This window comes from Anolis sagrei, chromosome 5 (assembly GCF_037176765.1).
Source record: "Anolis sagrei isolate rAnoSag1 chromosome 5, rAnoSag1.mat, whole genome shotgun sequence".
Classification (NCBI taxonomy): domain Eukaryota; kingdom Metazoa; phylum Chordata; class Lepidosauria; order Squamata; family Dactyloidae; genus Anolis; species Anolis sagrei.
Genome location: NC_090025.1, coordinates 163,159,415 through 163,173,565, shown reverse-complemented (window position 1 = coordinate 163,173,565; position 14,151 = coordinate 163,159,415). Strand labels below are relative to the sequence as shown.

At 47.0% G+C, this 14,151-nt stretch overlaps 1 protein-coding gene across 2 annotated transcripts in view; it reads left to right on the top strand.

Annotated features, from left to right (window-relative positions):
- Nucleotides 1-3,492: 3,492 nt before the first annotated feature.
- MGAT3 (beta-1,4-mannosyl-glycoprotein 4-beta-N-acetylglucosaminyltransferase) overlaps nt 3,493-14,151 on the top strand; it is a 72,640-nt gene continuing 61,981 nt past the window's right edge. Inside the window, exon 1 of one of the 2 annotated variants that reach the window (XM_060777081.2) lies at nt 3,493-4,068. The gene's annotated coding sequence lies outside the window, so the exon portion shown is untranslated. The remainder of the gene's footprint in view (nt 4,069-14,151) is intronic. The other variant, XM_060777079.2, reaches the window with a different exon arrangement.

The window sequence follows — 14,151 nt, the reverse complement described above, 5'->3', positions numbered from 1 at the left end:
ATGTTGAAAGATAGTTTTGCATAGACGACATTTCAGTCTATGACAGTGTTTCTCAATCTGGGGGTCGTAAGGGGGTGTCAGAGGGGTTGACAAAGACCATTGGATAACACCATATTTTCTGTTGGTGATGGGGATTCTGTGTGGGAAATTTTGCCCAGTTCTATGGTTAGTGGGGTTCAGAATGCTCTTTGATTATAGGTGAACTATATATCCCAGCAACTACAACTCCCAAATGTCAAGGTCTATTTCCCCCAAACTCCACCAGTGTTCACATTTGGGCATATTGAGTATTCATACCAAGTTTGGTCCAGATCCATCATTGTTTGAGTTCACAAAGCTCTCTGGACATAGGTGAACTACAACTCCCAAAGTCAAAGTCAATGCCCACCAAACCCTTCCAATCTTTTCTGTTTGTCATGGGAGTTCTGTGTGCCAAATTGGTTCAATTCCATCATTGGTGGAGTTTAGAATGCTCTTTGTTTGTAGGCTAACTATAAATCCCAGCAACTACAACTCCCAAATGGCAAAAGCAACCCCCCCCCCCCAACCCCACCAGTATTCAAATGTGGGGATATCAGGTATTTGTGCCTAATTTGATCCAGTGAATGAAAATACATCCTGCATCTCAGATATTTACATTATAATTCATAACAGTAGCAAAATTAGGGTTATGAAGTAGCAACGAAAATAATTTTATGCTGGGGGGGGGGGATTACTGCAACATGAGAAATTATTAAAAGGTCACAGCATTAGGAAGGTTGAGAATCACTGATCTGTAGCAACTTCTGCTATTCTATATCTATTCATAACGTTTTAATGACGCAGGAGGCAAAACGTTTTGACCCATTGCGTATGTTCTTTATTTAAGTCATTGTTAAGATTACAATAATATCCTCCTGTGGCACCCAGAACTGGAAAAAGCATTCCAGGCAAGGTTTGATCAAAGCAGAACAGACTGGTACTATGAGTTCACTCAATGGAGGCAGTTAGTATACTACTAACCTAGAATCGCATTGGCTGCATTGAGTGCTGCATCACACTGTGGGCCCACGTTCAGCTTGCAGGTCGACTAAGACTCCGAGATGCATTCCATTGCACATGGCCAGGTGTCACTCAGTCATATAGGAGCCCCCTGGCACAATGGGTGCCTGGCAGGACTGAAAATCAACAGGTTGGAGATTCCAATCTGAAGAGAATGCAGATGAGCTCCCTCTGTCAGCTCCAGCTCCCTATGTGGGGACATGAGAGAAGCCTCCCACAAGGATGGGAAAACATCAAAACATCTGGGTGTCCCCTGGACAATGTCTTGCAGACAGCCAATTTTCTCACACTAGAAGTGAATTGCAATTTCATAAGAGAAGCCTGCATCTATGGCCTGGAGGCCCCAGTGGCACAGTGGGTTAAACCCTTGTGCCAGCAGGATTGAAGACTGACAGGTTGCAGTTTCGAATCTGGGGAGAGCATGGATGAGCTCCCTCTGTCAGCTCCAGCTCCTCATGCAGGGACATGAGAGAAGCCTCCCACAAAGATGATAACACATCAAAAAACATCTGGGTGTCCCCTGGGCAACGTCCTTGCAGACGGCCAATTCTCTCACACCAAAAGCGACTTGCAGTTTCTCAAGTTGCCCCTGACACAACTAATAATAATAATAATAATAATAATAATAAATTTATAACCTGCATCCCTGTGGTGCAATGGGTTTCTAACCCTTGTGCCAAAAGGACTGATGACCACCAGGTCCATGCTTCGAATCCGAGGAGAGTGGGTTGAGCTCCCTCTGTCAGCTCCAGCTCCCCAAGTGGGGACATGAGAGAATGGTAAAACATCTGGGCGTCCCCTGGGCAACGTCCTTGCAAACAGCCAATTCTCTCACACCAGAAGTGACTTGGAGTTTGACACAGAAAACAAAAACCACTCAGCCATGTCTCGATTTCACAGATAAGGATTGGACAGAGGAGTTGAGAGATCTGCAGAGATTTGAACCCAGGCCTTCCCTGGCCAAGTGTCCTTTGCTCAGTCCTTTGAGGAGAGGGCTGAGCCTGGTGCGGGTTCGCTTCCCTTCCGTTGGCCCGACTCAGAGGCTCTCCCTTCCCCTCCCCTCCCTTTTCTCCCCCTCCCCTCTCTGCAAACACAAGGCGCCCCTTTGTACCTCCTCCTCCTTCCCAGGGCAGAACAGAAGCGCTGTGTGCGCGCCCGGCGAGGAAGCCGCCTATTGCTCGGGCCCCCCACGCACGCACGCTCCACAACACACCTCGGGCGGGCGGGATCCTCAGGAGGAGCACCACGGGAATTGTTTGCTTTCCACCTTCAATCTGGGGGAGGCAGGAGTGGGCTCTGGAGGGTCCCACCCGGAGAGATGTAGGATGTGGCTCCTGGTGTGATGCGGCTGCTGAGAGGACAAAACCCCCCTTCCCCCCTTTTTTTGTGTATCTAAGGAGCGACTTGAGAAACTGCAAGCCACTTCTGGTATGAGAGAATTGTCAGTCTGCAAGGACGTTGCCCAGGAGGACGCCTGGATGTATTTCATATTTTGCCATCCTTATGGGAGGCTTCTCCCCCCTTTTTGTGTGTGTGTTAGGAGTGACTTGAGAAACTGCAAGTCGCTTCTGGTGTGAGAGAGTTGGCCGTCTGCAAGGACGTTCCCTAGGGGACGCCTGGATCTTTTTGATATTTTACCATCCTCATGGGAGACTTCTCCCTCCTTTTCTGTGTGTGGCAGGAGCGACTTGAGAAACTGCAAGTGGCTTCTGGTGTGAGAGAATTGGCCGTCTGCAAGGACGTTCCCCCAGGGGACGCCTGGATGCTTTTGATGTCTTTACCATCCTTGTGATGGTAAAGCCTCTTACAAGGATGGTAAAAACATCAAAACATCCAGGCGTCCCTGGGTAACGTCCTTGCAGAGGGCCATTAGAAGCGGCTTGGCTCCTGACAGGACAAAAATAAAACAAACCATCCTTGTGGGAGGCTTCTCTCATGTCCCCGCATGGGAAGCTGGAGCTGACAGAGGGAGCTCATCCGCGCTGTCCCCGGATTTAAACCTCTGACCTGTCAGTCTTCAGTCCTGTGGGCATAAGAGTTTAACCCATTGCTCCAGGGGGAGCTCACCCCCTCCCAGAGAGAGAGAGAGAGAGAGAGAGACTCATACACACACACATACAAATACCCTCCTTCCCGGCTTGCTCTCCCTCTCCCTCCGTCTCCCTCTCCTCCATCCCTCCACTTTTGTTGTTGTCGCTGCCTCTGCCTCTGCGTCTGGGGGTGGAAGGGATATTTTTAACCCAAAGGAGGCGGGAGGGAGGCTTTGGAGGAGGGGGAGGGGGAGATCTTTTGGAGGGAGAAAGGGGAACCCCGAGACTGACCCAAGGCCCGAAGCAGTGGGGTGAGGACATGGAGAGGCCGCCGGTCCTCCCAACCTGCTCTCTCTGAGCATCTGGCTCTTTCCTTTTGCCTGCCGCAAGGCTTGGAGGAGGAGGAGGAGGAGGAGGAGGAGGAGCCTTGCTCGCGTTATTATCAGAAATATTAGTGTTTGATTCTCCTTTGGGGAGAGGGAGGGGGGAGAGAGGAGAGAGAGGCGATTCCCCCCTCCCTTCCCCTCCCCTCCCTCTCCTCTCGCTTCCCTCTCGCCCCTCCTCTCGCCAGTCCCTATTTCTCCTGGCTTCCCAGGGCCGCCTCGCCAATCTCATTCTCTCTTTCTCTCTCTTTCCTCCGCATTTTCTCTGCTCTCCCGCATCAGATCCGCACCCGGCTTGGTGGGCTGCTGGCTCGCCCCCTCCCTCCCCTGCAGAGGAGGAGGAAGAGGAGGGAGGAGGAGGAGGAGGAGGAGGAGGAGGAGGGTATTCTGCTGCTGCTGCTGCTTGTGGGGGCGAAGCGTCGGGGGCGGAGGGTTCTTCTCCCGGGCTGAGCCATGCCGGGGGGCGGCCCAGGCTGCAGGGAGCCGGGATGGGGCGAGACGATGCCGCTGCTGTGGCTGCTCCGGATCCCAGCATCGCCTCACCGCGGGCCCAGGAGGCAGAGGAGCCGGCGACGCCGACGACGCTGCTGCTGCTGAAAGGCGACGAGCCATGGGTGAGTGAGTGAGTGAGTGAGTGGGAGAAGCCTCCCCACACCTTCCTCAATAGACCCCCAAGGATGGCATCTCCGGCCCTGCCTGCTTTTTCCTTTCCCTCGCCCTCCTGCTCCCATCTTTCCCCATCTCTCCATCCATCTTCCCTTTTGTCTCGGATTTCCACCCCCCCCCCATCCTCTCCCTCCTTTGGTACCCCCTTTCTCCATCCTCAGGCTCTCCCTCCAACCCTCTTTGTATTAGATTGATGCTCTTTGCCTACCGGGAGGGAGAAGGGGATGTTGGTTGGGGAATTGTTTGAAGGCTGGGGCTGCTCCAGCTTGTTTGTAGGGCTGGGAGGATAGAACAGGAAGGATGCTCAACCCTCCTCTAATCCCCCATTGGTCAATCCCGGTCCCTGGAGCTCCTCAACCACATCGCTGCAAGCATTGCCTTTCTTCAACACACACACACACAGTTGATGCTGTCTGCCTAAGTCTCAAAGGGAAGTCAAAGTGGGGAGACAAGTGCATCTGAAGATGTTCCTCCTGACTGAAGGGGTGATGTGGTGCCTGGTCCTAGTTGGGGCTGCTAAAGCTTGTTTGTAGGGTTGGGGGGATAAGACGGTCCTTGGCATTGTCTTTCTTTAACACACACACACACACACACAGACAGACACAGTTGATGTTTCCTGCCCAAGTCTCAAAGGGAAGTCACAGTGGACAGACAAGTGCATCTGGAGATGTTCCTCCTGACAGAAGAGGTGATGTGGTGCCTGGTCCAAGCTGAGGTTGCTAAAGCTTGTTTATAGGGTTGGGGGGGATAGAGGGTCCTTGGCATTGCTTCTCCTCAACACACACAGTTGATGCTGCCTTCCCAAGTCTCAAAGGGAAGTCAAAGTGGAGAGCCAAGTGCACCTGGAGATGTTCCTCCTGACTGAAGGGGTGATGTGGTGCCTGGTCCTAGCTGGGGCTGCTAAAGCTTGTTTGTAGGGTTGGAAGGATAGAGCAAGAAGGATGCTCAACCTTCCTCTAACCCCCCATTGGTCAATCCCTGTCCCTGGAGCTCCTGAACCACATCGCTGCAAGCAGGGTCCTTGGCATTGCCTTTCTTCAATACACACACAAATCTCAAAGGGAAGTCAGAGTGGAGAGACAAGTGCACCTGGAGATGTTCCTCCTGACTGAAGGGGTGATGTAGTGCTTGATCTTCCAGGGACACAGACTGACCAATTGGGGATTAGAGGAGGGGAAAGCATCCTTCCTCCTCTATCCCCCCAACCCTACAAGCAAGCTTTAGCAGCCCCAGCTAGGACAAGGCACCACATCAACCCTTCAGTCAGGAGGAACATCTCCAGATGCACTTGTCCCTGGAGCCCCTGAACCACATCGCTGCAAGCAGGGTCCTTGGCATTGCCTTTCTTCAATACACACACACACACACAGTTGATGCTGCCTGCCCAAGTCTTAAAGGGAAGTCAGAGTGGAGAGACAAGTGCATCTGGAGATGTTCCTCCAGACAGAAGGGGTGATGTGGTGCCTGGTCCTCCAGGGACACGGACTGACCAGTGGGGGATTAGAGGAGGGCAGAGCATCCTTCCTCCTCTATCCCCCCAACCCTACAAACAAGCTTTAGCAGCCCCAGCTAGGACCAGGCACCACACCACCCCTTCCGTCAACAAGAACATCTCCATATTGACTTATCTCTTCACTCTGACTTCCCTTGGAGGCTTGGGCAGCATTAAGTGTGTGTGTTGAAGAAAGGCAATGCCAAGGACCCTGCCTGCAGCCGCTGCAACAGCAACTGCTTATGTAGTTCAGGAGCTCAGGGAGAAGAAGGGATTGAATCCAAGTGGCTTCTCGTGCTCAGCAGCAGCCAGGGAGAAGCAACCCACCTGCGTTGCTATGAGTTTTCCAAGCTGTATGGCCATGTTCCAGAAGCATTCTCTCCTGACGTTTCTCCTGCATCTATGGCCGGCATCCTCAGACGTTGTGAGGTCTATCAGAAACTAGGACAAGGGGAGTTTATATATCTGTGGAATGTCCAGGGTGGGAGAAAGAACTCTTTGTCTGTTTGAGGCAGGTGTGAATGTTAGAATCATAGAATCACTGAGTTGGAAGAGACCTCATGGGCCATCCAGTCCAACCCCCTGCCAAGATGCAGGAAAATTGCATTCAAAGCACCCTTCCCCCCACCCCGACAGATGACCATCCAGCCTCTCTTTAAAAGCCTCCAAAGGAGTAGCCTCCACCACTTTGATTAGCCTTGTCTTGCAAGGCTATTCAATGTTGCAATTGACCGCCTTGCTTAGCATTAAATAGCTTTGCAGCTTCAAGGTCTGGTTTCTTGCTGCCTGGGGGAATCCTTTGTTGGGAGGTGCACTTGTATGAATAGTATTGGGGGGGGGGGAAGGGAGCACCTGGATGGAGCCAAAGATGTTCCTCCATCCCCAAGGGAAGGCCCCATCACTCCCATTTCAAAAGGGTGGGTGATGTATTCCCTCTATTTTCCCACAAAAAAAGAGATACAAACATCTACCTCCTGCCAAGGCTGCCTACCTACAAGCAGAAGCACTGCAGCCACAGCCCATCTGTTACCCGACCTCCATGCCAGGAGGGTATCTTTGGTGCATTGGTGCCAAGCCTGCAGTATTATCTAGGCAGTAAAGAGGGTAAAAGGCGAGGAGCTGCTTTTGAACCCCAGCCTTGGTCTGAAATGCACACAAATAAGAAGGTGGCCCCTTCTGCCCTCCACCCTTTGTTTGAATATCCAGATTTTTGAAAATACACTGATCAAATCAGATTTTAGGAGCCAGAGTTGTGCTATTTTCTTTCCAGTGGTAATGTAACACCACCGGCCAGCTTTGCTCGATTGAGCCATCCATCTCTCGCAGGGGTGGCACTAACCACCTCCTTCAGCTCCATCCCTGGGATATGTGACTGTCTGCATGAACACAGTAAAGGTGTTATGGTGCCGAGTAGGAGAGCTAGCGCTGCAGCTGCAGACCTGCATTTAGACAGTATTCAGCCTCAGCGGAAGGCAACAGAAAGCCTCTTCTGCCAAGAAACCCCTATGATATGATGCCTTAGGGTTGCCATAGGTCAGAAATTACTTCAAGGCACACGGCAATAACAGCAACAGAGACCAAATAAGAGAGCAGAGAGCAAGCAAGGAGGAAGGGAAGACTAGAAAAGCAGGGCTGCCTCCTTCACTTTGTTTCCTCAAGGTTTTGGGGGATACCCATTGAGATAATTTTAGTCAATGCCTCTCAGTGCCTTAAGGAGACCTGCAGAAACTTGACAGGGATGCAATGCTCCAAACTTAAATTATAGGTGAAACTAACTGTTTCATTATCAGCAAGGATACAGAGTAGGCATGGGGAAACTTTGGCCCTCCGAGTGTTTTGGACTTCAACTCCCACAATTCCTAACAGCCTCAGGCCCTTTCTGAGGGGCCTGAGGCTGTTAGTGGCCTGAGGCTGTTAGGAATTGTGGGAGTTGAAGTCCAAAACACCCAGAGGGCCAAAGTTTCCCCATGCCTGATATAGAGCTTTTTAATGATCAGAGCAAATTAAATATGTTATGCCTGTAATCTTTAAAATGGTTGTGAAATGTAGGCCAGCCTTATTATTTCTGCGTTGTGGAAGCGATGTTGCAACTATGTATTAGTGGCTTTTCAAATGTGTTTGGGGTTTAGTTGAATTATGATGGAACTGGTTTAACTCTACCTCTGGGCGAGTTTACATAGAGATGTATCTCACATCAGTCTAGCCTTGATGACTTGGGAGGTGAATACACGAACTGCAAAAGTATCACCTTCGGGTTGGAACCTTCAGTGAGTTTAAAGTTTTTATCTGCGGTGTTTGATTTGAACTGACTCATTCGCTCAAGCCTGCCTTTGCTTGAAAGTGTGGTTATCTGGGGATGACTGACTTGAGTGAATAAGTGCAAGTGTGAATCAGACTTTAATCTTCCGCAAATGCTACATGGTGCACCAAGAAACCTCATCTCCAGGAGGTTGAGTAGCCTTATAGTTCCCCCACATGTACCCACACTCACTGGGGAGAAGGGAGGGGATGGATTCGTCTTTCAAAATCCCAACATAACCTACCCACATGCATGCTCAGAAGCAGAAACTGAGTCATGCAAAAACTGTACCACTTTGTACAACAAAACTTGGAGCATCAAGAAGCTGAAATTCTCAAACAAATTCCCGTGTCTTTCCCTTAACACTCAATCCATGTTGCCTGTCCCTGCTGCTGTTATGAATAACTTCTCAAAAACTTTCAAACATAGGTTCTTTTTATTGCAATTTTCCAGTAAGAGAAATGGTATCACAACTTCTGTAGAACAATGTTTAGACAAAGAACAGCATAAGACATACAGACATACAGATTCTATGTAACTACACTGGCTTTACAAACAATTTACAGTTATATTGGCTGACAAACAAACAATGGGGGGTTCCATTTTTCCTCAGTATTCATCCACATATACATGCATCCATCACAATTTTTCCTCCATGAAGAACATCTCTTCGGACAGACTGCTTCCTTGCAAATCTGCCAACACATAGTTCCAAAACTTTCATAATGCCAAAACTCATCCTTTCCCTAAGCACAATGGCAAGGATCAAATCTGTGTTTTCACTACAGCAGAAACTGACTACCTGCACAAAATCCAAGACTCCAAAATCACACTCCTTCCTCTTCCCTTGAGAAAAGGAGGCATACACAATCTCTGTCCTTCTCATGGACCAGAGCAGTGGTTCCCAACCTTTTTTTGACCAGGGACCACTTTGACCAGGGACCCCTCTGCAACTTTAGTACCAAAAGGGTTACGAATTAGTTTTTAGTCAACTTTAAATTCGGTTTGGGGTGGTGATTCAGAAAATTGCATTAGATAGACCACATCAGCTCTAGTTTCTAATACAGATCATATGCCATGGTCAGTGACAGGAAAGGAGTGGCAGGCGGCACAAAAGGAGCAGGTATAAATAAAATAAAATAAAATAAAATAAATAAAGAGGAAGGAGGCTCGTGGACTAGATTTTCATCCTTGCGGCCCATAGGTGATCCGTGGCCCACAGGTTAAGAATCCCTGGTACAGAGCATGGCAGGTGAGCCAGACTCCTGGTCTGCCACAAGTTTTGGATTGTAATAAGGTCTATTATAAAACAATGTTTCTGCTGACGTTGTTTCAAAGATGTAAATTACTTACCAGTTGAAATTATCTTGAGTCTTCTCCCGACATATATGTTTGTCTTCAGGTAACGAACCATTGTGTTCTAGGTTTGACTTGAAAGAGCATTAGTCTTTGACTATTGTAAACAAAGATCATTTCCTTTAGAGTTAATCCAGTTTCTGGTCAGCAAATGTTGACAGATGTAAACATTTATCTTATCACTGTCACAGTTCTTATCACAGTTTACTATGGCAGGTCAACCATTTCAGTTCTCATTACCAACTTTTAACTACAGCCCAGCAAGCAGGTATTAAATAAATTAGAATGGTGTCTTCAGCCAAATTAGGTTCCATCCATACACCTTTCATAAAGTTGCATTCAAACCGTACATCATATTTTTTTTATTCAGCACACTGCTCCTGCTATCTTTCCCATATTTTGAAAAATAAACCTCAGGCAATTTCTCTGCATTTCCCTACCCTAATGTCACTGCTAGCTGTGAGAATCAAGGTGTTGTCCAAAAGTAGTGTTTCCAAGCTCTGTTCCTCATATAGGGCCCATACAAAAAAAAATTAGGAGCAGATCTGAAGTCCACAAAGAAGTCGCCAACCTGAGTGGGCACCTTTCTTAAAGCAGCAATCCCAAACCTTTTATCACTTTGTGACAAGTAGAAATTTACCTAGTGAAGATTTTCCTATTCTTGCTTGTCCCATAGCGACACCATAGGGTTGCTTGCCTACAGGTAAAGATATATAGTTTTCCTATCCCATTGGTATTTGGTCAAACAGGTTTTATTGTTTACTAAATCTAAAAGACTTATTTGATCCAGTAACCATTACGAAATGAGGACAAAATGAATGTGCAGGTAGCTCTCTCTTATATCACTTTTAGATCTCTGAAGGTTTGGTAGTTGGTGGTTGCCTGAGTGGAGCAAGAGAAGAAAAATACATCCAAGCAACATCTCCAGAGTAATTCCAATTCTAAAAACAAAAATAACAGTTGGATAATCTGCCTCACATTCACTGGATGAGAAAATAAACTAGATCTAGAGAAATGACACCCTTCAGTGACTTTTTGAGGGTGGAAAAGGTTATGCTTGGGTTATAATTCCCTGAGTTCCTGATGGCTAGGGGGTTCTGGGAGGTGTGATCCCCTCTGAAAAGTAAGAGTTTCATGCACTGAGAAAATTCCAGGTCTTTCTTACATTGCCCTTTGAGACTCCTTGAGTCTCTGCAGTGAAGTCTTGTACACAGTAAACTTGGAAAGGAGCCTGAGATTATCACAGGTCATGGCAAAGCTCCAAATTAGCTTCAGGACCTTTCTATTGAAGGCGGGTTTGCAGTAGAGATGGGGCATCAGATTCAGGTGTGCCTGTCATATAGCTACATCCCTTGTTGTGGAATCCTAGATCTAACTGGATGTGGAGTATAAATGGCCAGCTGCAATGAAGGAACTTTGCTCAGCTCAGCTGAGAAGGCCTTTGCTTCCAGATCAGTGTTGTTCAAGCAAGTGCTTCTAATACAATCATGTTTCTTTGGGTCTGTGATGCCTGCGTGAAATGCCATGATCTCCCTAGAGCACTTTTGGCTGCTTTGTGGACATGCGATGGCCTCTTCCTTATGTAAAATGTCAGAAAGAGTAGAGTGCCCTGGGTTTTGGGGAGGAAAAATGGGAGGTCTAATTTTATTTTATAAGCTTAGAAATCAGTTGGTGCAATCATTACACTTGGGAAATGAATAATCTCTCTGTGTTCAAAGTTCATATGATAATTGTACATGTTAGGCTACCCCACCTCTGCTTGTGTTTACATTTTATGCCATTATACATATGGCAATTGACTTATGGTTGTCAACTTTTGCAAGGCTCCTCCATCTTCTATGGCTACGGGAAAGCTGCAAATTGTGGAGCTTCCTCACTCCCAATTTCTGCATCTCTGTGCTGGAAGATGTTTCACCTGCTGAATTTCTGTTTGCTACACATCTATTAAAGGACAGAAAAATTGGCAACCCTCAAAATAGCAGTGGCAAAGAGGCTGCTTCAGGAACTTCCTTTCTTGGAGGTTTTAAAAACAGGAACTGGGAGGAAAAGCCAAATTTGGTGTGTGAAGGCTTATTCACACAAGTTTTAGTTACAACCTGCAAGTCTTCCTCAGTTGCACCATGTATGTTTATAGTGGTAGAAGTGTTGTAAGAGCCAGAATAAGTAAGGCTTACTTCTTCCACCATCTGACTCTGCTATCCCATCATGTGGCAATTAAAGGCATTGCTCCCTTCCTTGCTTGAACCTGGGAAGGTATTATTTTCATGCTCCTGTAAGGAACTGCAACTGTCCACGTTAGCTAGGGTATTCTGGGAGTGGAATAAAATACATTTATTGTACTCAGATAATTTTGGGTGTTGTGCCATTTAAAAATAACCTTTTCCAAGCTTTGTTTCTTGCTTGGCCATTGTTTTTGTAGGTTATACCCTATGTACTAGGAATGGGGAGTGTGTTTCCTCATTCCATTTGTTGGGCTGCAACTCTCGTCCTTCCTTCCCTATATCAGCTGTTCAGGGCTGAGGGGAGTTGCAGACAAACAGTATTTAAAGGGTTGCACATCGTCCAGCTCTAGTATACCAGCTATTCTTCCAACACATTTTTAGTCCTAAAGGAAGTGGATGTAGTAACAGAACGGATGAATAAACATTTGAATAAACCAGGTGCCATCTCTTCTTGGAAGCTAAGGAAGGTCATTCCTGGTTAGTACTTGGATGGGAGACCTCAAACAAATGTCATCTGCTGTATGTTATCTTCTGCTGTATGTTTAGGGCAGTGCTTCCTAAAATTTACTCCTCCAGTTATTTCAGAAGGAGCCCCCAGTGCAACCTAGAATTGCATTGGCCATATTGGGTGCTGCATCACACTGCAGGCCCACGTTTGGCTTGCAGGTCGACTAAGACTCCAAGACCCTTTCCATTCTACATGGCCAGGTGTCACTCAGTCATATAGGAGCCCCCCTGGTGCAATGGGTTAAACCAAAGTGCTGGCAGGACTGAAGACCAACAGCTCAGACATTTGAATCCGGGAAGAGTGCGAATGAGTTCCTTCCGTCAGATCTAGCTCCCCATGCGGGGACATGAGAGAAACCTCCCGCAAAGATGGGAAAACATCAAAACATCCAGGTATCCCCTGGGCAACATCTTTACAGACGGCCAATTTTGTCACACCAGAAGTGACTTGCAGTTTCTCAAGTCACTCCTGACTTGCACACAAAAAAAGTTATTTCAGACTCAACTCCTAGAATAACCAGATAACTTTGCAAACAATCCAGAAGTTTGGGAGCCAAGTCCAACACATGGAAGATCAACATTTGGGAAACACTGTTTTAGAAGAAGGAACTCACAAAACCACCTCAGAGTATTCCTTGCCTAAGAAAACCTAATGACATCTACGAGATTACCGTATCAGCAGGTGGTTTGAAGGCACAAATAAACATATATACTCAAGATATGGGCATGTAATGAGTACTTGCATAACCTGTTGATGTCCTCTCACCCACATAGCTATGTGCTGCTGATACACCAATCAAGGAATGAAATTATACACAGGGCTATAATTCTCCTTGAGTTATTATTGTTCACTAGGTTCTCTCTTCAAAGGGTCCCTAAGAATTGTGTTCAGAAAGTGAAAGGCCCCTGGCTGCCTCTCTTCGCAGTTTCACATTGGATGCCAGGTAAAGCAAACAAAGGCAGAAGGCACAGAGGGTAGAGTGGGAAGATAGTGGGCACATGCCAGACGATAGCATCCACCAGGAACATTCCCCTCCATAAGGGGCTGATTAAAATGAATGGGAGCAGTGGGCCAAGCATTCTGGGAGGGCTGCATGACTAACATTTGCCAAGGCTTGAAATCGGATGGTTTGCTCTGAAACAGAGTCTTTGTATATTGTTGAAAATGCTGAGCCAGTCAGAATGGGCAATGGATTTGAAAAGGATGAGGTGGTGGCGATAGTGGTGCTGATAAAGGCTGGTACAGCTTCACTACCGTAGTGCCAGGATGTGCAAGGAATGCTAATCAGGAACAAGGGATATTGTCTGGCAATTAGGCTTGCCTTATAGCTCTGGTTCAGAACATCTCCCAGTTTACGTTCGTAATATATTGACTGTAATTGCCCATTTCCAGTTCTTTTCTCTCCTCATACTGCTAATGCTGAGCACAAAGGCAAAAGAAAATTGAGGTGCACTTGCATTACACAGTCATATCAGTTTGGTGCCACTTTAACGGTCATGGCTCCCTGCTATAAAATCCCAGGATTTGTAATTTAGAATTATCTGCTGAGGAAAATGAGCCACTGTTTCCAAGAAGACAGAGAGCTTTCCAAAACACTCTGAGAACAAAGACTGTACCTTGAAGGCTTTATAGAGTACCTTGGGAGTGCATTAGAGCAGTGGTTTTCTGTCTTTGGACTTCACCTCCTAGCCAGTTTGACCAATGGTCAGGGATCTGGAGTCCAAAAATCCAGAAGACTAAAGATTAAAAACAACTGCACAAAAGCTCTCTAACAGAGGGTTCTAACTACATCTTTAAAATACAAATTTCATGATTTGCATAGATTAAGCCATGACAGTTAAAGTGGTAGCAAACCGATACTGTCACAGAGCATGGGTACAGGCTCATTTCAGCATAGAGAGCAGGTAGGAGGGAGTAATTGTGTTCATAAGTATATGTGTGCCAGGACGTGCCAGTTTTATCTAACTTACCTTTAAGGTCATAATGAGAGGAATAAGTAAGGTGTACTTTGGAATCATTCATCAGGCATGGTGCAGCTTGGAAAAACTGTCCTTGCTCAACCCTTAATACCATACTGATGCTAGCATGGTAGTCTCTCCAGACACAGTGGAGTAGATCAGGAACTTTTGGACTTCAGTCTAAAGCAGTGATCCT